Here is a 25,383-nt window from a genome sequence, read left to right as displayed (position 1 = left end):
TATAAAACTTTAAGTTTTTCATTTTAATTCAATAAATGCACAGATAATTAATGTTTCAATTTGTGTGGGAAATATGGACCGTTTTTTTGTTTTGTTTTGTTTTTTTACAAAGGAATCATCACTTATCAAGGCCAAGAGGCCAATTGAGGATAACGGTTAAAGAATGTACATTGATCAAAAGGACAATATCATAGTAATTGTTAGAAGTGTAAATTTGGTAAATTGGATTACTTAAGGGGAACGGTTCATAGAGAACTTGTTTACATTGGACTTGAAGACGGCCATATTGTAGTCAGCTGGAAAGCAGGCAAGCGGAAGAGAGTTCCACAGGTGTGCAGTTCTAAGAAAGAATTGATAGTGTTTACAGCCAAACAAGTGTTTCTTGTGAATGTTCGGCGAGGGGGGTGGCATAGATTGGAGCTCAGACAAGCACTTGCCATGAAAATAACAATAAAACAGAGACAGGCTCGCAACGTCTCTTCTGTGAGAAAGAGGTTGCAAAGAAGAGAAAAGGGCATCCCCTACTCCATAAATTTACGTGAAACTGATCCCCCACTAAATTCTAAATGAATAATTTTCTTTGTTTCGAACTTATTAATTAAAGAAATGCTACTTAATAATAATTTTAGGGGAGAACTTGAATGCCTACTAGACACTGTATTTCTATACAGGGGTCTGTCAGTTCAACCGACATGAGAATACATTTCCCCCAGAAGTAAACCTTGACTAAATATTCAAAATAACATGAAGTATTCGAAGCACAAATAAAATTCCCTTAGTATGTCTACTCTATATTGGGGGGGGGGGGGTTATACAAGGATTCGTGCACCTTTTTTTCTCTAATGATGTTGCCTATAGTAAAAACACTAAGCTGGATACTCCACCAGACTAGATTAATTCTTGTCTTGGAATCTAGTACGACCAAGTGACCACAAAGGAGATATACTCTAACATATTTAACTGATCAATTGGGGAGAGGGAAATTATGTTCTCAATTTCTTTACTAACTCAGTGTTTGAGAAGTAAAGAACTTTAGGTACGCCAATGCGCACCACAGATTTAAATCCCCCCCCCCATATGTAACATAATGTAACTGTAATTTAATATTATCATCCTAACTTTTGTACTATTTAAAAGAAGAAGCTTTGAATAAACTACTAATATTTACGAAAATAATGAAAATTGCGAGACTAAAATCGTGTTTACATTATCGACACTTTAAAACAACATTCCTATGTAGTGATCATTTTGAAGCCGTAAGCATACCCATGTTTAAAAAATCTAGCAAAAATCAACTAATGGTCAGATTTTCATGAAATTTTTTACACTTACTCATTTTTAATTTAATTTACATATTAAAAGTAAGTTTTGTTAAATATATGAGGAGAAATGTTCCATTAACGTTCTAAGAACGTTAATGGAACATTCGAATATCTACGTATCTTATAGAGTTTAAGTGGTAACCCCACGTAAAGGGCCGCTTGATTTCTGAAAACTTCGAATGAAGGAAAATAAAACCTGAAAAGCCGTGTGTGTGTGTGTGTGTGTGTGTGTGTGTGTGCATATGAAAATACTACCGTCATCTTACCCAGCATTGCCCGGGAGTATTTTTACTGTGTTCTTTACAAAATTATTTTTTTAATTAAATGTAATTTTTATATTATCGTTTAGTCTAGGAATTATGAATAAAATCAAATTTTTATGAAACTACAGTGATGTTATTTTTATTTATGAAATTATTAAATATCAACAAGCATTTGCTAAGAATTTAAAGATAGTTTAAATGATGTGTTGATTGAAATGTTTCCAAATTCTTTTCAAGTTTCGAGTGATCACAAAATGATTTCATTTACTTTTAAACAAAATATTAACACAAGATTAAAATGTCCGCCTTTATTACAAAAAAAAATGCATTCTGGTGGATTTAATTTCATGATTAACTTATTTTTTAAAACAGATTTTAATCGTTTTATTTTACGATATTTTATTTAAATATTCGATTAATAATAAAATAATTAAAAAATATTATTTTATGGCATTATTGTAGATTAACACTGCCGTTTAAGAACAGGTAACTCCAAAGAAAAATTGCTATGCGAGATGAATTGTTTCTTTTTGTGTGTGGGGGGGGGCTTTTTTAGGCGATTACGTATGGCTTTACGACCTTGCCACAGCGTAGTATACCCCCCCCAAACTCCCCATGTTCAGACAGAACGGCTTTCGGAATACCCCCCTCCCCCAAGCTTCCCATGTTAAAAACGGCTTTGAGGGGTGATTATTCAGAAAGCCGTTCTTAACATGGGGAGGTTGGGGGTATTTATAATACGCTAGGGCACGTCGTAAAAATTTACCAAATAATTTAGTAACCGCTCTAAAAAAAAAAAAGAAAAAAAGTTAGATTGGCTTGAAAATGGGAGTGCATGCATTGTTATGCGAAACTGATCCCTCACTCTAAACTCTAAATAGATATTCTTTCTTTCTTTTTTTCTTTCCGCCGAGTTTTTTTTTTTTTTTTTTTTTTAGAGTGCTTTACACGTAATCACTTAAAAAAAAAAAAGTAAAATCTCATGAGGGGAGGGTAAATGAGGATATTGATTACAAATTTTCCAATTTTAATATGTAATAATTATGGAAGTTACGTTTATACGAGAAAAATGTGCATAGACACTGACACACAAGAAGTAGTTACACTATTTGAATAGTGCAGATTATTATTTTTTTTAAATTAATGAACGTCATGTTTTAAATGAATGAACGAAATAGATTCCAATTTGGGTTCGATTCACATGTCCGAACACACCACACACCACCGGTGCGTCCAGGTTTAATGGAGTCATTGGAGCTTCCAACATCAACACGATTACGATGCAGCTTCAATCGGATATTGAAGAATCCAAATAATAACCTGTCTCTTAATTTACAATATATATATACATATATTTATTTAAAAAAAATAATAATAATACCACGTCTTCAAAGGTTAGGTTTTTGGTTAGTGACGATTAAACGGAATCAAAAAATAATATATAAACAAAGAGAGAAAAGCTGCTTGTCTGTCTGCTTTATAGCGTTAGCGATAATCACCCGTCCGTACAATGTACCCGAGATGGGGTGAGGGGTAATGAAGTCCTGTAAAGTGCTTGTCCATTTAGCAGTGAGCAGTGTCGACGTTTAATAAATGAATTAAAAATTAAAATTAACCATTTTTTTCTCTTACCTTCTTGTTGGCGAAGAAGCACCATTTGGGCTCGATCAGCAGCCGATGTGTCTAGTGTATTTGCAAGTCGGGAGAGAGAGAGAGAGAGAGAGAGAGAGAGACTCTATGAAATTTCCTATCGACCGGCTCTGACTCCTTTCTCTTTCGCATTTCTTTTGTGCGTATGTGTGTGTGTGTGTGTGTGTGTAGGTTTTGGTTACTCCTGCTTATTCTACAAAACGCGACGACCGCCACGATTATATCTGAGTGCTTTCACCCGCGCCAATTACAATAGGTCTCGTTTGTTGCCTTTTCTTTCTATTTTTCTTCTTTCTTTTTTTTCTCTAGACACGGCACACCTTTTCCAGTTTCAACGGTTTATTTTCGTTTGCCCCAGAAAAATAGTAAATGTGAATCAAATACCTTCATTATCTGATGCACCCGTTTTACGTCGGGTTATAAAAATCTAAAAAAAAAAAAAAAAAAAAAAAAAAAAAGACACCGCTTACAGTGTTGCAACCCACAACTTCCAGGATTCCGACAAATTTCATGTTCCCTTTCATACAATTTATTACAATAATATTTATTCCCCGTTAAACATTACTGCCGGGGTGCTTTGCTTCTCTGCAGGCTAAAATACAGGTCAGAATACGAGGGGGAGTCAAGCCAACGCCCCTAAAGAAGGAGCACTTTGGCCTATTAAAAATTGCTTGGTAAGCCACATTGACCTTAGGCAGCAAACAATAAACTTACTTCCCGGAAACACGGGAGGCAACGGTCTGGGAGATTGGATATCCTAGAACTATACAGGACGTCAGTTATTACTCAGGCATCAGGGAAAATTGTCATACAAAAAATGGCCTAAACTCGGGGGACTTGTGTGCCAAAGGTTGTCATAAATATTCTCCATAAGTTCCATTGATCGGTTTTAGTACTGTCATAGTGTTCTTCATATTTTAGCTGACAATCGTTCTATCTCATGAACCCTTATCATCGAGTGGCTTTTGGCCTTTATAAAAAGGGGAAAAATATTAGTAAAAAAAAGAATTAAAAAAAAATAAGGTGAATTTTTACGACGTACCCCAGCGTATTATAAACACTCCAACCTCCACATGTTAAGAACAGCTTTCGGAATAAACACCCCTCCCTCCAACCTCGAAATCCGTTCTTAACATGGGGAAGTTGGGAGGGGTTATTCCGAAAGCCGTTCTTAACATGGAGTGGTTGGAGGTGTTTATACTACGCTAAATAAATTTGATAACGCACAGTACGCTTTCCATATATTTCAATTGTTAAAATTAAAATTTAACACGAAGAAAAAAAATGTTGATAAAAAGTTTTGCATATTTTGACTAATTCTCTGAAAAATTGTTTCCAACCAGACATCACTCCTTCCAGAATGATTGATTTGGTTGCTTTGCTCTACGGCATAAATACTAAATTTAGACATTTTGGTAAAAAAATAAAGTTTCAAGTTTTTTGCATGTTCAAATTTTTATTCATGTTATTTACTTGGATTTTACAGCATTCATGCTATTTAATGCCGAGTGCAGTAATTTTGGTAAAAGTTTTTATGTTTTAAGTTCTTGATATATTCAAATATTTCTTCATCGCGTTTGGTTGAATTGTTTTGCAGAGGAAAATTGTTTCTTTTTTTTATCTGAGCAGAACATAATTGAGTTTTACAAAGGGAAAGGGAAGAAAAAAATAATAACATCAATGTTTGGTACATTTTTTGTTTTTGTCTTTGTTTTTTTTGTTTGTTTGTTTTGTTTTGTTTTGTTTTTTTGCCAGGATGGTGATATCTCCAGACAGCCTGATCGTCACTACCGAGAGGCAACTCTTCATTTTGAATTAATTTTTGTTTTTCTTTTTTTAATTAAAATTGAATAAAGTTAACTTTAAATATAAAGCGTATTCGTTATTTTTCTCTTTTTCAATATATTAAAAAAAAAAAATAATAATAATAAACTCCTTTCACCCTTTTTCAAAAAGCTGTCAGTCATTATCAACAATCTGACTACTCGACAGATCTTGTTTGCTTTGCATACTGTGTGTGACGTCATTTCTCATTTAACAGGACTTGTTTCTCGGTGGTGACGTCTTGCTCTCCTTCGGATAGAATATTGTCGCCTGATGTCAGGGCTAGAGTGGGTGTATATCCTTGAATTCAAAAGTATATACACAAAGCTGAAAATATTTAAATTTGTTTTTGTAGTTTATAACCAATCAGATTCCTTTATAGATAATCGATTAAAATGGATGACGTAAAATCAAGTGGATTTTTAAGACCATCATAATAAAAAGAGTCGACTCTTGTTGACTCCATGTTAGAAGCAGTTAAATGAAGTGTCCTTCTAGTGCAAAAAAGAAATAGTAGACAATGGTATTGTTAAGAAATAAAAAATCAATAGTTAAACAAAATACCGGTAAAACATTTTTGCATGATTGGTGATATATTTTTGGGTGTTTTTTTTTTTTTTTTTGTCAGTTTTTGTTTATTTTTCAATTTCTGAACAATTATCAAGGCTCAACTATGGCTCTAAAGCGACCATTATTTTGTTTTTTGTTCTAATTCGACAGGTTTTACACTATCTTTATTTTTAAGTAAAAAAACACTTTAAAATAAGTTAAAGCATAAAAAAAACTTATCAAGATAAGTAGAAGAATAACTTAGTTTATCTTTGGTGACATTTATTTGTTACTAGCCTGGGTGCTCGGCGTTGCCCGGGTGTTTGGAGGTGTATATTAAGCAAAAAGAAAAAAGTGGTAGTAGGCATGCAGGCTCGAACCTGGGACGCAAAGGCGGAAAAGAGAGTGAAAGAAAACCTGACGTCTTACTCCATGACATGACCGGAAGTTCAGAACGTTAAAATTAGGCAATGTCAATCCAACCGATACGATGACTTTCAAAAATGGGTTGCAAAAAATCGATCGCTCCTTGTAGAAAACTGCCCAGTTGAAGGTGAAGGAATTAATATTTTTGGCCAATTTTTTTGATATTTGTTGGCCAGGACGTCAAGCTTCAAAATGATACCAATCTTGTGAAAAATTTGTTGCGTCTGTCGAAAGTTTTAGGCAGACATACAAACATAAATACATACATACATTTAAACAGACAGGTGAGATTTATATTATAGACTAGCGGGAGGTACCCAGCGTTGCCCGAGTGTTTGTAGGTGTGTGTATTTGGGGGGGGGGGAATCAGAACAAAAAGGAAACTTAATGATAGCGATTTAAAAAAAGATGGGGGGAGGCATGTGGGCTCGAACCCGGAGTCTTGGGGCCTATAGACTGAGCCTGAACACCTGCACTATGGCAACAATGTTAATATAAGAGCGATTAAAGTGAGTCAAGTCAAGGAGGTTTGATTGACAGGTGGACGCTTAATGAGGTCATCATGGGAACGTTACAATAACGGGGCCGTTTTTTGGCGTTTGTTTACTTTGTTTCACTGTGGGATCATTTTTTCATTTACTGCAGGGCAGTTTGGGCTTCCCCAAGATGATGGGAGGGGGAAACAAGCTCCCCATTGAAAGGGGATTGTTCAAAGTGAATAGCAATTGTCTGATATAAGGAAAAAACCGCATTGATCAAAACTGATTGCTTATGGACGTTCCGGCGATCGCGCTGGGAACGATGCAAAAACCTTCGTATTAGTTTTGCTTTTATTATACGAAAAAGCCGAATCTACATACGCCGATCGAAAAATGTTGAATATTTAGCTTTTGAAAGTTGGGAAAATTAAATACACACGCGACTCCCGTTTGTAACTTGTAGATATTATGATTTCGACGTGATATAAAAAATTTAAAAAATGAGCGACGGCCTCGAGAAGCCGCTGGAAAAAATTCTTTTGTGGACATACACAAAAAACGAACATACATACATACACACATTTTCGCTTTTATATATATAGATGTATTTATTTTTTCACCCCATTTTTTTTGTTGGATATGCTGGAAAATTATTGCAAATTCCATGTGGACTGTTCAGTTAGAAGAGTTACATTTGTATGATTTTCAACATTGAAATATCATTGTATTTTGCATGGGTGCACACGTCAAAGCTAGTTTAACAAATAATATTCATACACCAAGCCATTCTATTGATTGACAGGCTAATTAAGCAACACTTCTTGTCTACTTGCATCTTGAAAAAAATAGTTCATTGAAATATGTGCCTGCTGCACTTTTTAAGCATTACTCTTAAAGAACCTTCTGGAGCCTTTGAAAAAAAAACTAAAAAAGGCAAACTTAATTTTACCCCAGCGATTTTCGATTTGCCCAGTTGAAATAAATGGCTCTCTTTTTGAGAAACTCTTAGGACTGACTTTCACTCCAGATCTGAAATAAAGACTTTTACTAAGGTTTCTGGAAAATGGATCCTTCTACTGCTTTAGAAAGTACCTCGCTTCTGGCATAATCCTCTATCTGTAAAAGAATCATACATCCTAAGATGGAGTACTGCTGCCACATCTGAGGAGGTGCTACCCGGAGAACTTCTACATTTGAGGATGTGCCATTCAGAAAACTAGTGCCACATCTGAGGAGGTGCCATGCAGAGTTCTTTTTCCTGCTTCGACAAAGTACAAAATCGGCTTCAAAATCAATCAGGGGATGGTCTGATCTCTTCCCTACTGTTCCTCCCACAGAAGTGACGTTGCTAGTCTTTTTCTAACATATTGTGATTTTCCTGGTAAGTGTGTGACTGACTTCAATCTTTAGTCTCCCCCACCTTTCCCCAAACTTGTTTTCTACAGCTACTATAAAGAATTTCTCCCTTTCTTCTTCCATGTACCTAAAACTAAATGGAACTTCCACGAACAAAGTTTCTATCCAAGAATTTACTGTACATAGAACACAATACCCTGTTGCTGCTTTGAAGCTGACTATAACATGGTCATTTCAAGTCCAATATTAACAAATTATTGAATAATTCTTGAAACATTCTGAACATTTCACTCATTGATGTCAATCCTCTCATAATATTTTTCATTATCCAACTGACAATCTCATTAACTATTATCCTTGAGTAACTTTAGGCCTTTTTAAGGAATAACACATTAGTATATTAAAAAATTGTCTGATCTATTCCTTGCTTCTTTTGTTCCAGCTCATTTGACTTGTTGATCTAGTGGTCTTCATCGATTCAATATTTTTATACCTAATTCTAATACAACTTCCTATTCCAGTAACTTCTTTCCAAGAACTGCAAACTTGTGGAATTGTTTTCATCCTATTTATAACCGTGGTCTTTTTACCTCTTTACAACAAGTGGCTTCCTGTTTATCTAAAGTGATTTTCCAAAAACACAAATTATTCAAGATTTCTCTTTTTTCTACATAATTTGTTTTTATCTGGAACAAAATAATACTTTTTCCCTCTCTCTTTGGGCTAAATATTGCTATCATCATCATCAACACAACAATCATGTGCATTATTGTAAACACGTGCTGAACTACATGCTTTGGTGGTGCATTCGAGTGGCATAGGGTCATAAATATTGAAAATATTTCTGGTTGGAATTGGATACCAAAGCAAAATCAGTGCCTAATAAACTGGAATTACACTGAAGCTTACATACTTGAGAAAAGTAATTTTCCTAGATAGACTCCAGATAAATCTCTTTGAACGTAGGCTTTAGCTGTTATCTCCAGTGGATATCACAAATAGTTAACTTCTGGGTGGTTGAATGGTGACCATTAACAAAGGCCAGAATCAGTTTGGGGTGAAAAGATTTGAGGTAATGAAAAGGGGAGGCAGTCAAGGCCGGCCTTTCAAGAGGGGCAGATAGTTTGAATTGGACATTTCAAGGAGACAATTGTTTTTTGCTTGTTTGTTTGTTTTTTTGTTTTCTTTTTATATTTTTTAAAGATTACTGTTCAGTTGGGCCGATATGCCTTTCCAGAACAGGTGAGTCCTTGGGGCTCTTAGCCGTAGAACTGTTAATGAGACTTGTTCCAATTTGTTACGGAAAAACTCTCATTTTGCAGTCTACTATTCAATTTTGGAAAACGAGTGCACCTTGTAATTTAAAAAATAAAAATAAATAAACATCTATTTTTTGTTGTGGTTTTTATTTGGAAGGAGAAATTCTATTGACTAAATGAAAAAAGAAAGTTTTGACTGACATGACGATCATAGTTTATGTTCATATAAAAGCCAGACACCTACACCTCTGTCATTGATATTGAAGAAAACCCTAGAGTTATCGATTCACTATTTGTAAGGACACAAATACATAAATCAGGGGAGATAAGTCAGTTTGTTATTTCGCCAGGTAATAATCAATGGCGAATTTCAAATTTACTAAGAGAAAATCCAGCTTTTGAAAATGTCTTATATGAACAACGAAAACATTCCTAAATAACTAACAGAATTTTTAAAATTAATCTATGAACTTTGAATAAGCTTTAAACTGACTATTATTATGAACATTAATTATTTTTGTTTTTAATATTAAATATATTATTTTTGTTTTTAATAGTGAATAGATTTTTTTGTTTTTAATATTGAATAAATTATTTTTGTTTTTAATATTGAATGAATTATTTTATTTTTAATATTGAATAAATTATTTTTGTTTTTATATTAAATAGAATTTTTTGTTTTTAATATTAAATATATTATTTTTAAAGAATAAAACATGTATAAATACATTTGAAGCTAAAACTGCAACGCAAAATTCTTTTATAAAATAAACGGGTGTTTATTTTTAAAGAAATATATTTTGGAGTAAGACTCCTTTGTCAATCTTTTTTTTTCCTCTTCTTCCTCAACGTAGTGTAGTGGAAGGTAGTTCGATGAAGAGTCCACGTGATGTTGTTAACTGCGGGTTTTTTATGAAGCCGGATAGGTGACGCGTGGTCGCGCATTTTGAAAATCTGGGTAATTTTTTTGTTTATATCCGTTAGAAGCGCTGAGTGAAATTTGAAGAATAAACATGTATAAATACATTTGAAGCCAAAACTGCAACGCGAAAATTTTTTTCCACTACATTACGCCGAGGAAGAAGAGGAAAAAAAAAAAAAAGATTGGCAAAGGAGTCTTACTACGAAATATATTTCTTTAAAAATAAACACCCATTTATTTTATAAAAAAATTTCGCGTTGCAGTTTTGGCTTCAAATGTATTTATATATGTTTTATTCTTCAAATTTCACTCAGCGCTTCTAACGGATATAAACAAAAATAAAACTACCCAGATATTACTTTTGTTTTTAATATTGAATTAATTATTTTTGTTTTTAATATTAAATATATCATTTTTGTTTAATATTGAATTAATTATTTTAGTTTTAATATTAAATATATTATTTTTGTTTTTAATATTGAATACATTCTTTTTGTTTTAATATGAGATATATTATTTTTGTTTTGATATTGAATATATTATTTTTGTTTCTTCACCAAAATCTTTGAGCACTAATCCACAACGTCATAGATACCTACTTTCTTTTTGATCAACAGTATACATTTAGGCAAGCCTCTTCTACTGCACATATCCTAATTGTAATCTCTGATTACGGCACAATCGCGTTTACACACCAGTTCTCATCAGATCACCGAAGTTAAGCAATGTTGAGCCTGGTTAGTATCGGATGGGGGACCATTTGGGAATTCTAGGTGTTGTATATGCTCTCTGTTTATCTCGGCATTTGTTTCCAGTCGTCCTGTACTTCACTTGCCACTGGTATTTAACAATGTTGTCTCAGGAGAGGTGTGCTTGGACATTGCGCACCTCCTGCCACAAAAAATTAATGCGGAGGCAACCCTTCGTGGATATCCTTAGTCTGTGCAAAACTGAAGGAGCCTGTAGCCTATTATTGTTAATCTCTGAGCGTATATACTATGCACTGGATAAAGCAGGAGAGTCTAGGACCCTAGCCCTAGATATATCTAAGGCCTTTGACAGAATATGGCATGATGGTCTTCTCAATAAATCTAATAGTATTACTGGATGAATACTTAACAATCAAATCTTTCTTAAATGAGAGAAAAATCTACGTTATCCTCGATGGTCGTACATCAAAACAACATTATATAAATGTGAGTGTGCTTCAGAGATCGATCCTTGGAACTTTAATATTCATAAATGACCGCCATGATAAAATTATCTTTGAGATGCGTATATTTGCAGATGACACCATGCTCTATAACAGATACAATGAGAAAACGAATGAGCACATATCTAAAGAAATAAATAGATGGTAACATTCAATGCTGCTAAGACTATGCTGCCTACCTTTATTAATTATAAAAAAAAGTTTCTCAACCACTGATAACCATGACTAATCATACACTATCTGAAAGCTTTTTGTTCAAACTTCTCGGCTTAACGTTCACAGGGAACATGAATTGGAACAAATATCTCTCTCTACCATGCTACAAAGTTTCTTATGCCTGAAAGTATCCTGGACCTCTACAAAACCACCATTTGCCTTTACATGGAGTATTGTTGCTGCATTTGGGCTAGCGCATCTGCTACTATTCTCTCACAGGATTCAAATTTAATAAAATAAATAAATAAATTAATTAAAAAAAAATTTTTTAATTTACGGACAGATTTTTTCAAATAAAATTTAAAAGTTTAGAAAAAATTTTTAATTGCTGATTCTGATAAAATTACCATATTTAATTTTTAAATATTTAATAAGGGATTTTGTGTAATTTTTCAATTTTTGTATTACAATAGAAACCCATGTGCATATATTTCCGCAAACGCAACAATATAATTGTGAGAATCATGATCTATAGATTTTAGTTTAACTAGTTGCTTAAAATTAATAAATATTTATCATTAGTAATATCAAGAGAAAATTAAGTTTTAAGCACAAACAAACAAAAAAAATAGTTTCTTTTAAATCGATTTTGGAATCGGAATATAAGTAAAAAGATTTCCAATCTCAATACAAATTCTTATTTTCCACAAAAATTCCAATTTTTCTGATTCCTGATTTCAAATAATTGACCCAATACTAATATATATATATATATATATATATATATATATATATATATATATATATATATATATATATATATATATATATAATTATTTCAAAAGTCAAACAAAAGCCATGACAGCCAACAAACTGAGGTCCAAGACTGAAAATTATAGTCATTGACATACAATACTGTTTTGTTGTATCACAACTCATTGGTGTGGCTAGACTAGCACCTTTCCCTAGCCATGGATTGAACCTACAACCATCGCGTTGATGATTGCCAATTCTAACCACTGGACCATAAATGTTCATAATTCTAACCACTGGACCATAAACGTCCCATCAATGTCCCTTAAATATACATTTGCCCATCGCTTTACATTGCTCGAGCTACTAGTTTGTTTACAAACAAACAAACAAACAGTGAGCCATATATATATATATATATATATATATATATATATATATATATATATATGTATTAGTACTTTGCAGCTAATTCTACCCTATGCGACGAAGGCCATCAACTCTCCATATTTCCTCCTATAACACAGAACACGCTAGGTAACATACAAATATCCGTGCATGAGGTCACCAAGCTAATCAAGAACCTTGATTCCAGTAAAGCAACTGGCCCTGACGGCATCCCAATTATAGTGTTAAAAAGCTTCAACCAGAACTTGCTACCATACTTACGAAACTGTTTAAGCGCTGCCTTAAGGAGAAATGCTTTCCGACTCCCTCGAAAACCTCACCAGTTTGCCCTGTATTTAAGATATCAGGTGATAAGTCATCTCCCTCTCAGTACAGACCAATAAGTCTCCTGTGTGTTATGAGTAAGTTGCTGGAATCCACATTAAATAGAGAAATAGTCAACCACCTCAGCAGAAATAACCTTCTTAGTGACACACAATATGGTTTCCGTTCTGCAAGATCTACCGCAGATGTGCTAACGGTTATATCTCACAGGATTAGTGAATCTCTTGACAAAGGCTTCCTTTCTAGGGCAATTGCTCTTGACATATCAAAGGCCTTCGACAAGGTATGGCATAAGGGTCTACTTCACAAGATTTCCAGCTACGGTATAACTGGAAGTGTTTTCTCAATCATTAAATCATTTCTCTTCGATAGGCTCATAAGAGTAGTGGTCGATGGACAAAAATCTGCAGTATTAATGCTGGAGTCCCTCAAGGGTCAATCCTGGGCCCAACTCTCTTCCTGATCTACATCAATGACCTCCCTAAACACATACTTAAATCATTCGTTGACATCTATGCTGATGACACGACCATCTACAGCAACACATCAAAGGCTGTAAATTACAAAGTTTTCTCTGATTCTCTCTCCTCTGATCTCAAGCGCATGGTTCAGTGGGGGAAGACGTGGCTGGTTACCTTTAATGCATCTAAAACCAAACTCCTATCCTTACATCATCAACGCTCTGATCCCCATCTGGCATCAATTGTGATGGATGCCTCTCGTTTGGGTGAGGCCCCGTGTTTTGACAAGCTTCTGGGTTTGACCTTTACTCCTGCTCTGAAATGGAACACGTACATCAAGTCTGTTGCCAAGGTCGCTGGAAAGATGGTGGGATCCTGCTACCGCTCCAGAAGATATCTCACTGCTGATGCAATTCTCTATCTGTATAAAAGCCAAGTACGTCCAAGGATGGAATACTGCTGCCATATCTGGACAGGAGCTGTTAAAAACAGCCTATCCTGCCTTGACAGAGTACAAAATAGACTTTGTGGCTTAGTGGTGGATGCCCTTTTCTCTACCCTGCAACCTCTATCTCACAGAAGAGACGTTGCGAGCCTATCCTTGTTTTATCGTTATTTCCATGGCAGGTGCTCGTCTGAACTCCAATCTCTGGTCCCCCCTTGCTAATCTTTCATGAAAAACACCCGTCTAGCTGAATCAACTGTGAAAAATTTCCCCCACTCTTTATCTGTGCCTAAATCAAAACGTGGATTCCATGAACAAAGCTTCTTTCTTAGAACTGCACGCCTGTGGAACTCTGTTCCGTCTGCCTGCTTCCCACCTGACTACAACCTGGATGTCTTTAAGTCCAACGTTAACAAATTCCTAATGAACCGCCCCCTTAAGTAAACACTTCACCAAATCTCCACACTAACGTACTGTACTTTCAATAACCCTTATCCCTGAGTGGCTTCCGGGCCTTGATAAGTGGTGACTACCATGTAAAAAAAAAAAAAAAAAAAAAATTCGAAACGTCCCTACCAAACTCCTCTCCGAATATTTGGTTTACAGGCTTGAAATTTGATATATAGAGTACTTGGATGTTGGGAACACGGTAAAAATAGCTGCTATGAAGTCAAAATTGAAAAAAAAAAGGTTGCTCTTCGTAGAAGTAAATTGACTAACTTCACAGCATGTGTATATATGCATGTTTAGCTTGAAGTTGCTTAATTTTTAGCCTTTTTTATCCATCTGGGAATAGTTCTGACTGTAATGACAAAAGGTAAAGCACTAAATAATGGCTATGGCTGGAACGCTGAATATTTTGCTTTAGATTCCAGCTAATGACATCAAAGTTATTTTTAACTTTTTAAATCACTACTATATATTGGGTACAATATAATAATCAAAAGAGAATTTGTTTTATAATAATAAATATCAAATCTGCATAAATTAAAATATCATATTTAAGCATATTTTACAACCAGGCAATGCCGGGTAGTCTGCTAGCATACTATAATCATAATATATATAATACATACTAAGATAACTCTCAATTCACTGTTGAAAAACAGTAGTTAGAGAGAGAGAGAGAGAGAGAGAGAGAGAGAGAGAGAGAGAGAGAGAGAGAAAGAGAGAAAGAGAGAGAGAGAGAGTATACGTAGATAATCAAATAAAAGCACTGTTGCTGATTCAATGATACTTTAATGAAATGCGCTCTGATGAACTCATAGCACTTGTGCCCCCTCAATGTATATACTCCCGACTAACCTGAAATACAGCAAAATCCCACCTTTTCACTGTTGAGGTCACTAGAAGCTGGAAAGTATTCTACTCTGACAGTTTCGTCCCTTAAAACTTTGGAATCCCTCCCCCTGTTTTCTGTTTCCTTGACTGCATTAACCTGCAAAAGTTTAAATGTAATGTGAACAGATATTTTGCTGCTCAACTCCCCAGAATTCTCTGTTTGACACGATTCTAAAACGTAGTCTCTTACATTCCAAGTGGCAATATGTCTGAATAATACAGACTTCTCTTTAATTAGTGGCTGGAAAAGAGACAGCTCCTCCTGATGAAATTTACGCTTTTCATAGATCAAAGAATAGATGATTGTAATACAAACATACAAAAAGTCTTCTAAAAGATTACAATGTTTTGTTTTTTTTAATATTTACTATTTTTTCTTGTTCGTCTTGCACTCTTTTCATTAACAATTTTGATTAGACTGAGTTCAAGGATCGAAACAAATTACATCACTCAATATCCTGGTAACTCAAATCTTCATGCCCAAGAACCGCTTATTCGGCAAAATTGCCAGTAGCTGTTAATTCAAGACTCAAGATCCAATCACATGCTTAAGACAAAAATTGGTTTGGCAGTTGGAGACTGATGCTTTCTTGCAGTTCCTTCTTCGCCCCCCCCCCCCATGGCATTCAATTACAATTACCATTTATTTTCTTTTTAATTTCACAGTTGCTTTTTGTGATGAAAAAACTCCAACTTTTAAAATCGTTTTCTTTTTTTGTATTGTTTGAATTTTTCGGACTACTTTCCTCAACTTGAGTGTTAGTCTCACAATGTTTCGATCGATGTAATCTCTGACCTTCTTCATGTATATCTTGTCAAACTCGGAAATCATTTTGTTGATCTTTGGAATCTGCACAGAATTTTAAACAAACCCTCTTAAGAGTAGCATGTTCTTGTTTCGCCATGACTCGTAGAAGTCCTAATGATTCACAATTGTGTTTAGAGTGCTGCCCGCACTCAAGATTAAACCTTCAACGTCCAGATAAGTGTAACTTTTACATTTTAGTAGTACCATGTACTTGATCCACGGCGCCATTTGCATGAAAATATCCTCCCTTACATTAATTCATCCATACGGGGGGGGGGGGTAGTGTAATATATATTCTTTCATAATTATACTATCCTCGCCCCCCAGGCATTACCTTTTCCATTTTCTTTGGAGATGGAGAGGATTAGGGTAGTATCTGTTCTTTTGTCAAGAGACGATTCTTCAAAGTATTACGCCTTGCTTTGGAGGATGGTATAATATTTGTTCTTTTGACATGATACCACTTCTCAGGCATTACCTTCTCGTTTTTACAGGTGAGTGGGATGGGAGGTTAATGCAGTATCTGTACCGTTGTCTCTTTTTGTTATACTGCCCAAAATGCAGTTTTTGTTGTTAGTATATATATATATATATATATATATATATATATATATATATATATATATATATATGTATATATACTAGCAAGAGTACCCGTCGTTGACTGGGTCCAAAAACAGCCTACAGAAAATGGAAAAAACAGCCTACAGAAAATGGACTGATTTATGAAAGTATAATAAAAAGAAAGGGTTGTAAATTTGCGTTGAATTTGGGGGTATCAAAACCAAAGCAAAATATGATGAAAGTAAAAATAAAATAGATAAACCCCATAATTTATTATAACATACTTGTTCACACTGAAACACTTATCACAATATTCTGTGGATCTATATTAAAAAACCTTGTTAAACTTTGTGACATATTTCCATTCTATGGAGGTCAGGCGCGAACGAACACCCCATAATTTTATTATACCATATTTCTCCAAACAGAAACATAATTATCAAAGTATACTTACGCAGATAGATATGAAAAGTCTTTATCAAAGTTTGTGCCTCTTTCTATTCTATGGAGGCCAGGTGTGAACGCAAACCCCACAATTTTATTATACCATCCCTATTTAAATTAAAACATACTTATCAAAGTATTCTTATGTACATCTATATCAAAAACACATGTAAACGTTTTTTATTTAATTTTTAAATTTTTTATTTCCATGCTTCGTGGACCAGGCATGTACGTAGACCCCACAATTTTAATGAATCATCATTATGCCAGATCAAACATACCCATTCCTGTGTCTTGATACATCTTCTTTCATTATATGTGATCAGTTTTCTATAATAGTCAACCATATAGGACCCTATGCGTGACCAGACACACACACACACACACACACACACACACACACACACACAGATGTTCAGCTTTATATAATACTAGCAAAAGTACCCGTCGTTGACTGGGTTCAAAAGCAGCCTACAGAAAAAGTACCCGTCGTTGAAAGATCAACATACCCATTCCTTATCCTCGATACATCTTTTATCATTATATGTAATCAGTTTTTTAAAATAGTCACCATATAGGAGCCTATTCGTGACCACACACACACACACACTATTTAAGTTAAAATATACTTATCAAAGTATTCTTTTTTTTTTATTACATTTTTACCCCAAACAAGGCACATTGCCACTTTGTTGTAGGGGGCTACTATCAGGGACATAAGCATCAGGGGTACTGTGTAGGAAGTTAGGCAGCAAGGTGTCGGTTCACGTTGCACTTGAACTTCTGCATGTCAGTGCAGTCGGGGAAGCAGGGACCCAGAAGGGAATTCCAAAGTCTAGCTGTTCTGGGGAAGAAACTACTGGAGTAGAAGGCTCTCTTGCATCTAGGGATCTCTACTGTGAAGGGGTGGGATTTAGCTGCTTGTCGGGTTTGCCGGGGGTATTTACTTTGTGCGGGCACAAGTGCTTGCAGTTCGTCAGAGCATTCTCCGTTAAAGTACTTGTAGAACAGGCAGAGGGATGCAACGTTTCGTCGATGGGACAGAGGCTAAAGTTTAGCTGACAGTTCAGGACCTATCAGATTGGCAACTCTCTTTTGAACCTTGTCCAGCAGCGAGAGACTAGTGGCAGATGTACCAGCCCAAATATGACAACAATACTCCATACATGGGCGAATGGTGGCCTTATAGAGGTATAGGATACTTTCAAGCATTAGTAGCTTTCTAGTACGGTAGAGAGAACCCACCTCCTTCGCAGCGGCCCTGGCAATGTTCTCAATGTAATTGTTCCAACTCATGTTACCTGTGAACGTTAGGTCAAGGAGTTTAAAAGATGTATAACACCAAAGAGAGGCTGCATCGGACCATTAGGGTCGATGTGACGCTTTTATTTAACGTTAAGATTTTATTCCGGGCAACACCGATTAACTAAAAGATAAATGTTAATATCTTGTGCCGGGCACTACCAGAGAATCTTGCTGGCTTAAATTCTGCCAAAGTATTTTTTTTCTTTCTTTAAAGCAAAGCAATAATAAATGATTTAGTCAAAATGGACTGAATGATAACTTCAAAAAAACATATGTTTTGTTTTCAAGTCGAGCGATGGTGACAAATTCCGATACAGTCATATCCAGTGCAAAAAAGGGAAATATTTTTTTCCTTTGATTGCTTTGAACTAAAAACCACACACACACACACTCGTAATTGTTGGCGTCACAAAATATATTTATGACAAGATCAAAACAAAAGATAAATAAATTCTTGGGAGTTAAAATTTCACACCCGCATTTGTCGGCTTCAAAGAATGTTTTCCGAATCGCAGTTTTGAAATTTAGATCAAGAGATTTTTCAATTTTCAATAACATATGTTGTCGAGATGTTGACAGAACAATAAATTGTTAATTTCCTTTGATAAGGAACAAGTGTCACATCTAAGGGCAGAATTCACAAAGCATTTTTTTTTCTGGACGCAGTTTTCTTACTTACACGGTTATCGCGTATTATGCAGTTTCCGAATTATCCAATGAGAAAAAACTGGTTATTTTCCATGGGGCGTTTTTGGTTGATCGGGGAGGAGTTAGAATTATTCTTGGATTGTGGGAGGTGGCCAATTTTTGGTCATCAGTCAAATTATCCAATGAGAGAGAATCAGACGATTTGGTTATTGATCATTCTGATTGGTCGGGAAGGAATTGGTAATTGTCGCCCCGCCCAGTGCGGTACTATATAAAGACCAAGAAAGTCAGAATTAAAACAGATTGAGATTCCGAAAGAAGCCAAAGAGAGAGTCAAGCCACCTCACCTCTCTCTCTCTCTCCCCCCTCGCCTATTGCCCGTTAACTAAAAAGGGTTAAGTTAATAGACTTGTAAATTCCAGCAAGTGGAAGCCCCACTTGGAAGTTTAAATGCTTGCTTACAAACTCATACTCCAAACTGTATATATGTTTGTATATATTTCTTTTATGGTTTTCTTTTAATACATTCTATATAACCCAATCTCCGGAGTCTTTGTGATTCAAAATTCTTTGATGTGCTGATGTTTTCCTTATTATTTTTTTTTACTTGTGAAACTGCTTCCGTCAACAAGCACCGAAGACGAAATTTCTAGACGATCACAGAAGATCCGGCCTTGTGGACGTTGCAGCAAAGACGATTCCACCAATGCACTGAAGAAGGGCTTACTGGGTGACGCGACGGTCACGGTGCGGTTTCATAGATGTACTTTCAGATAAAGAGTCATTGGCCATTGCTATTGGCGGTAGGGAAGGGTTTTTGTAGTTATTGAAGGAAACAAGTTTAGTCTTGGCAGCATTGAACGTGACCATCCATTTTTGTCCACATTTCACTACGGATTGGAGGTCATCCTCTAATGTTTCTGCCATTTCTTTAGATATGTGTTTATTTGTTTTCCTGTCGTGTCTGTTATAGAGTGTGGTGTCATCAGCATATATACCCATCTCACAGACAATTTTGTCAGGGAGGTCATTTATGAATATTAAGAATAGCAGAGGTCCAAGAATAGACCCCTGAGGCACTCCCACATTTATATCATATTGTTTAGATGTACAACCGTCAAGGACAACCTGGATTTTTCTCTTATCCAAGAAGGATCTAATTATGTTACATACTCTTCCAGTGATGCCGTATGATCTGATTTTCTTGAGAAGACCCTCATGCCATACCCTGTCAAAAGCCTTAGATATATCTAGAGCTACCGCTCTACCCTACCACGCTTTGTCCAGTGACTGGTATATACGTTCTGAGATTACAGTTAGGATGTCTGCTGTGGAACGGGGTTGCCTAAATCCATATTGTTGGTCAGTCAGAAGTTTAGCATCTGTAAGGTGATGGACTAGAGCTTGGTTAATTATGGTCTCAAATATTTTGGTGAAAAGTGGGAGGAGGCTAATGAGGCGATAATTTACTAGGTATGTTCTTTCGCCAGAATTCTTGAAAACTGGCCCTACGGAAGCAGTTTTCCAGCAGGCAGGAAAGCAAGATTCATTAAGGCATTTGTTGTAAAGTTTGGAAAGAACTGGAGCTACTTCGGCGGCATACTTTTTTAATAGCACAGCCGGGATGAGATCAGGTCCACATGCTTTTGCTGTGTCAAGCTTTCTTATGATAGCATGCACCTGAGAAGGGGTGATTTTCAGATCATCTAGTGTGGCGTCTGTCTGCAAAGGAAAGTCATGGAGGGGGTGGTTAGCAGAGTCCAGTGTGGAGTTTGAGGCAAACTGTCTGGCAAGCAAGTTAGCCTTCTGGGTTGCTGAGCAAAGAACCTCGTGATTGTTGGGTAGTCGGGGAATTGTTGTTTGCCCATTATTTACTACACTTTTGTAGATTTTCCAGAAGTCTCGGGTTCCTAATTTCTGTGCTTCGATGCGTTTTTTGGTGGTTTCAGTAAATTCTTATGTACATCTATATCAGAAACACTTGTAAACGTCTTTTTTTTTATTTTTTAAATTTTTTATTTCCATACTTTGTGGACCAGGTGCGAACGCGGACCCCACAATTTTAATGAACCACTGTTCTGCGAGATCAAATATACCCATTCCTGTGTCTCGATACATCTTCTATCATTATATGTAATCAGTTTTTTAAAATAGTCAACCATATAGGAGCTTTTCATGACCACACACACACACACATTCAGCTTTATATATATATATATATATATATATATATATATATATATATATATATATATATATATATATATATATAATTTTTTGTCTGTATATATGCATCTGCCATATTTTACGATGCATTTATTAAAATTCCGGTCAATAAAAAAAATATCTTAAAAGACATTTAATTGAAGTAAAAAATCTAATTATTGATTTGATTATGTCTTGTAAAGTATTCAATTTTTTTCTCTCAACCAAGGGCGGTAACTGTGAAATCCCTTGAAAGTTCCTTTTTGAAAAAGACTTCCAATTTCAACTGAAAATGCTGAATCTAAATTTGGCTATGATTAATGGAGTAATCTCACATCTTTTGCTTTTAAACTGGTGAGAAATCAATAAGAAACATTTTGAAAATCAATAATCAATGAAATATTTTACAGTAAAATCTCTTTTGAGGCTTTTATCGTTTGATACTCATCATGCCGTTTGGCTGTTTACCTCTCATTTTTACTTGTTAACTTTTACATTTTATGATATATATATATATATATATATATATATATATATATATATGTATATATATATATATAAGCTGGTAAGGGTTTTTTATAAACAGTAAAAACGTAAAAACCTATCATGTCAATGAATTCTGGTACATCTCTGGAATATGTAAGGTATAGTTTTTAAATAAATCATTGAAATAAATAATTATATACAAATTAGTAAATTATATATATATATATATATATATATATATATATATATATATATATATACACACACACACACACACTACGCCTTTTTTGGCAATTTTATAAGTTCCAAATCTCAGCGGCTAATTATCAGAATTTAACAAATGAATGCTCGTTGGAAAGCTAATGACCTGAATTGTGTAGTGGGCTATGTGACAGTTGCTCTTAAGGTCGCATATTAAGGGGATCATCCATCATCCAGAGCCTATTTTTGGCACTTTTTACAGCCATAAAATGTTTCAATCATAGTCATGTGTTTACCTAGTTTTGCATATGAATTACAAAATATTTGTATTTCCTTAAAATCTCTGGCCTTGATGGAGAGGAGACTAAAATTTGCCACTATAGTTTCAAATAATCTGAAATAACAGCAAGGGGAAACCTGATTTTAAATATTTCTGTGTTATATCTCCCCTCTTTAGTTTTCATACATAAAGTAAATTTCACAGTGTATAAAGATTATTTAATACTGAACATATTCATAATCGTAACCTATTTCCAAAAGTGGGGAGATATAACATATGAGAAATATTTAGAATCAAGTGTCCCCTTACTGTTATTTCAGATCATTTGAAACCATAGTAGCAAGTTTTACTTTCCCCTCCATCAAGGCCAGAGGTTTTGGGGAAATATATATATATATCTATATATATATAGATATATATATATATATATATATATACATAGTGCAAAATTTTGTTGAAAATTCAAAGACTCACATTTTCTTTTTATAATCCTCGTTTATTTCCTGGATTTTTCCATTATAACCGTTTCATTAATGAGTTGGCAATTTTACGATTTATGTTTCCGTAAAAATATCCTGTCCCCACCAACTTCTTCAGATGTTTATCCATTAGATTTTTACAACGAATGGTATATTTTTAACATGCTGGACATCGTATTCGGGTAAAAATATTTCCACAGCCATGCTTCCTCACTTCCTCCATCTTTTTGTGTTATGTAAAGATAGTTTTCCGTTTTAACCTGTAGTTTCGTATTTTTATTTTTTATTTATTAATTATTTATTTTTGTTTTAATTTTCCCTGTTTTTCCTATTTGTTTTTTTCCAATTATCATATAATTTTATATAATTTTATTCCTATATTTATGCGTGTTTATTTTAATATTGTTTTTTTGCTTAGTGTTTGAATTAACCCTTATCCCTGAGTGGCTTCCGGGCCTTGATAAGTGGTGATCACTGTGTAAAAAAAAAAAAAAAAAAAAAATTCGTATTATATTACCCGATGCAGGGGAGGTCATTCTCGTGGTATCATTTTTTATCTAGGATTACCTCCCTTGCATTTTTCCCCCCTAATCTGCTCTAGTGCGTGAAATTAAATATTTGTCTCTGTGCAAACACTCGTGGATTACATCTAGTCTTTTTTTTAATAATTTTTCTTTAGCTATTAGTATATGGTAAGATTCTAATATACATAGGTTGCATCTCTTCGATTTGCTCGGTTTATATCCCCCCCCCCTTATCAATTATTGACCATCTTAATTTATATTCAGTTTTATTTCCCTTTAATTCCTTAATCCATACCGCTAAAGTGGTTGAGTTTTTCTTTGTTTTTTTTTCCGGCTGTTTTCGCTATTACTATTGGTTCTGTTTCTATTTTCATTATAGTAGTTGTGGTTGTCACTATTGTTAGGATCTTTTCTACCATTGTTTTCATTTTTATTTACATTGTTGTTGTTTTCGTTATTTTTTGGTGTTCTTTTCTTTCTCAGTTTCATTTTTAAACGATGCTAGGTGATTACGATATCTGTCCTTAAAGCAAGTTCCGGTGCTCCCTAGATATACTTTAGTTTCATTATTTGTTATAACTTCACATTTGTATACTACGTTTGAAGTTAAACAGTTTCCCCTCATTGGACATTCATTAGGGTCCCAGCAGTTACATTGTTTTACATTGTTGGATTCATTTTCTGTCCTATCTCTGTTTTTCAAAAATTTGTTTAATTTTGTGTTATTTGAACCAATTATGGTATATGTCAAGTTAGCAGACGTTGAGAAGGATAGCTTAACAGTGTTTTTATTAATTATCTTACTTAGTTTACTATCTTGCGAGGAAATTTTTTTCTATAATTTGGTAAAATTCCCTTGGGATGTTATTTTTTATATGGTGGCTGAACGGTTGATTGAACCACGTCTGGCTCTTCCTTCTATTTTTCTTTTTAACTTCTCTTTCAGTTTTATTATGGTCTGTCTTTTCATTTTTCTTTTTTGTGTCAATTGTATGTTTTATTTTTTCATTTGTTTTTGCTCTTTTTTTTCTTCCTTTTTTATATTTCCTCATCGACATGTTTTAAGATATTACATTTGCATTGTTTATTGTTCTTTCTGTACCTATGTTATTGTGTTGATTTTCTTTAACAAATTTTATTTGTTCTTTATATCCTGATCTAGCTAAGACTTGGTTATAATATTCCTTGTTTTTATTGAATAATTCTTCATTTTTGTGATATTTTGGATATTCTTTTTCAGATGCTAGGTATAAGTGCTTTTTTCATACTATTCGGATGGTTGGACTTGTGATCTATGTATAATAGCGTTTGGTTGGGTTTATGGTAGGGTTCATAGGAATTGTCTAGATTCAGGGTTATGTCTAAGAAGTTTACACATTTGTAGTCTGGGTCTATTGTTATATCTAGGTTCAGTTGAGTTCAAGTAGAATAATTCATCATCCCGGTATAGTCCTTCTCTTTCTATTTTTGTCTTGGAGTAGTGTGCCGAACCATTCAATTACCTCTTCCGATGATTTCCACAGATTATGGTAAATTTTGTTTTTTAATTTAGGTAGGATTTCATCTAGTATTTTTTTGCTAATGTTTCCCAAATCTGAAATACATAGAGAAATCAGTCTAATGCTAGGATTATTGTTGAATTCTGGTTTGTGATCTTTTAGGGTATAACGTGAATATATATATATATATATATATATATATATATATATATATATATATATATATATATATATATATATCATCAAAGAATGAGAGTTCATATAGAAACATTGTTTTAATTTAAATAAAATAAAATACGCATCAAGTACGCTTGAAAGCCAAATACAACGTAATATTAGGAAAATAAAATATTTTACTTGTTTGAAGTTTATCACAAATATATTTCAAAGGTATCCTCTATCTTCAGTGTGTTGTTCCTTTGTTTTCTTTTCTTTTTCCTTGCCATGTTGTTAATTTGGAGAAAGAAGTTTGTTTGTAAAAAGCCGCGCATTGTTTCTAACAGTTGTATTTTGAAATGTTTGAACTGTGTGTAGACAACGCGAGAATAACGTCAAAGAATGAGGTTCATATAGAAACGTTGTTTTAATTTGAATAAAATAAAATATGCATCAAGTGCGCTTGAAAGCCAAATACAACATAATATTCGGAAAATAAACAAATATTTTACTTGTTTGAAATTTATCACAAATATATTTCGGAGGTATACTCCATCTTCAGTGTGTTGTTTCTTTTTTTTTCTTTTCTTTTTCTTTGCCAGGTTGTGAATTCAACAACTCTTGGTCACAATT

At 34.3% G+C, this 25,383-nt stretch overlaps 1 protein-coding gene and 1 long non-coding RNA gene across 2 annotated transcripts in view; one reads left to right on the top strand and one right to left on the bottom strand.

Moving 5' to 3' along the window:
- The window catches only part of LOC145286068 (solute carrier family 66 member 2-like), a 216,274-nt gene extending 212,849 nt beyond the window's left edge, over positions 1–3,425 (bottom strand). The window contains exon 1 of the mRNA XM_080134945.1: positions 3,218–3,425. The gene's annotated coding sequence lies outside the window, so the exon portion shown is untranslated. The remainder of the gene's footprint in view (positions 1–3,217) is intronic.
- LOC145286305 (uncharacterized) overlaps positions 1–25,383 on the top strand; it is a 51,697-nt gene that overhangs the window by 12,364 nt on the left and 13,950 nt on the right. The window lies entirely within an intron of this gene.

This window comes from Euprymna scolopes, chromosome 1 (genome assembly GCF_053919585.1).
Source record: "Euprymna scolopes isolate OS-2025 chromosome 1, ASM5391958v1, whole genome shotgun sequence".
In the NCBI taxonomy this organism is placed as follows: Eukaryota; Metazoa; Mollusca; class Cephalopoda; order Sepiida; family Sepiolidae; genus Euprymna; species Euprymna scolopes.
Note: the sequence above shows the minus strand (reverse complement) of the source record. Positions and strands in the feature narration are given on the sequence as shown.